The following is a 2,500-nucleotide window of genomic DNA, read 5'->3' on the forward strand; positions in this document are numbered from 1 at the left end:
CGTTCAAAAATTGGAATACCTCCACCTACTATTGTATGTTGCAGCAACGTGAAGCATCTCCTCATCATTTTGTCAGTGTAACTTATTGAAATACCTCGCATAAGACATATGGGCATTGGGCAATGTGTTTCATATTACCAATGGGATGAACTTTACCCCCTCATTCCACTGGGGAGGAAATTTCCTGTGTGAAAACATATTTCTTATGACAGAAACAAACACATTTGGATGTCTGTCAGTCTGTCCATCCATTTGTCTGCCCATCCATCCATCCATCCATCCATCATCTATCTATCTATCTATCTATCTATCTATCTATCTATCTATCTATCTATCTATCTATCTATCTATCTATCTATCTATCTATCTATCTATCTATCTATCTATCTATCTATCTATCTATCTATCTATCTGATACATAGATAAATAGATTTGTCTTTACTGATCCCACAGGGTTGGTGTAATTTGCTCCATATGTTGTCATTTGGAAAGGATGTGGCCAGTCAGCTGGGAAATGCTTATGGCATGTTTACTTAGCTAAATTATTCAGGAGGAGAACAAAAGCTAAATAGCCTACTGCCTACTCAATACGCATCATGTGAGTCTGATCACTACATGACTACTGTAGGACCAAAAGGTTCTTTCTTATCCCTCTGTCATGTGGTCAAATGAGGAACTAGATCATTTAGAATCAATTAAGAGGCAAACCATGATTTATTTTAATGTCATGCCGTCACACATTTAGTAACAGCAGAGGTCAGATTCATCGGTAAGGTGACATAACTGAATTACACTAAAAGGACGTCAGCACACAGCCTGTGCTGACGTCAAATGTGTCATTTCTAAAACATGTGACACAGACAGTACAGTTGCTGAATGAAAGCCATCACTTGCTGCAATTTCAATTGTAAAACGGAGCATGTGAAGCTCTCTCTCTCTCTCTCTCTCTCTCTCTCTCTCTCACACACACACACACACACACACACACACACACACACACACACACACACACACACACACACACACACACACACACACACACACACACACACACACAATGATTGTCTCTTTTTTTTACACCAGATAAACACATAAATCCACACGTGTGTAAAACCAGCTCCCTCCACTGAAATATGTGTTTTTCTAATGGTTAAGTCCTCTTGAAGGCATGCTTTAAATTATATATGGAATGTTATTTGTGCAGAAAGTGTCAGCAGAACACTCTTTTCAGTTTCACATTCTTACCCAGAGGGTGAGGTTGTATACTTAAAGCAATATTTTACATTCCCCCCCAAATTGGGTAATTTGATTGTCTACTCAGGCTTTTGTGAACACCCCCAGACCCCAGTTTTTATGTTGCTCGAATCAGTATTTCAATATTTGATATTCATTTTATCAGACACGTCCACTTCCTATACAACCCCATTGTAACTTCAAACTCCATTTTAACCATGTGGTTCAGTCCGACATGCATTAGTCCGACACCCTACGGTCCCTATACCCAAAACCCAAACCCTAAACCTAACCTCACAAGGAGCCACAGGTTAGTTTTACCATGCCATGGGTTAGTTTGAACCTGCCACGCATGTTGGGAGACACGGATGAGATTTTACCGACCACGGGAACGACGGTGTTGTCGGACTAATGCCTGTCGGACTTAGTACTGTATGTCTACTAACCAACATATGCACCCTGAGCCTATCTCCTGTTTCTGTAGCATGAGGCAGCTTGATGTACAAGTACGTACACCCCCCGGACATGATGCTAGAATGTTGCAGGGATTTACGCCCAATCCAACCCTTGATGCGGAGTGCCCAGCAGGAGGCACTGGGTCCCATTGTCTTTCGTATGACCCGGCCGGGGGTCGAACCCAGTCCCAGGCCGGACACACTAATCACAAGGTCACTGAGCTTAACCATGTTAGGTTCATCGAAACCACCTTTTTTGAGGGGCCTATGCCCAGCTTTGTGTGTCAAGGATCCCCAATTGTGATTTTTTATTTGATTTTCGAAAGAAATTATTCAAAAATAAATTAATATCAAATATCTAAATACTGAATCAAACAACTTAAAAACTCCCCGGGGTGCTCCAAAAAGCCTGAGTAGACGTTACAATGACCCAAATTATTGAGTGAAATATCCCTTTAACTGAAATATTAGTTACATGGGTTATGTCACCAATAGGATATGTGATGTCATCAATAGGTCAATCATGGCCCAATACATGGTAACCCGGCAGCTTCAGTTTACACAGAAAGAGGAGTCTGTCTTGAATGACTACGCTGCCGAAGTGGAATCCAAATATGTTGTTGCCAGTTTGCATATTTGCATTTGTCACTGAGGGTGAAGGTGTCAATAAGCCAATATCAGTAGTTGATTAAACAATCATATTCAATAATGAGATTATAGAAACTGTAAAGGGTTTTAAACTACATCTGGTGGGGATCTTTAATGATAGTTTGATACTGTAGATCACTGAATGACAACGATGACATAAGTGT

This window comes from Electrona antarctica (assembly GCF_951216825.1).
Source record: "Electrona antarctica genome assembly, chromosome: 6".
Lineage (NCBI taxonomy): Eukaryota > Metazoa > Chordata > Actinopteri > Myctophiformes > Myctophidae > Electrona > Electrona antarctica.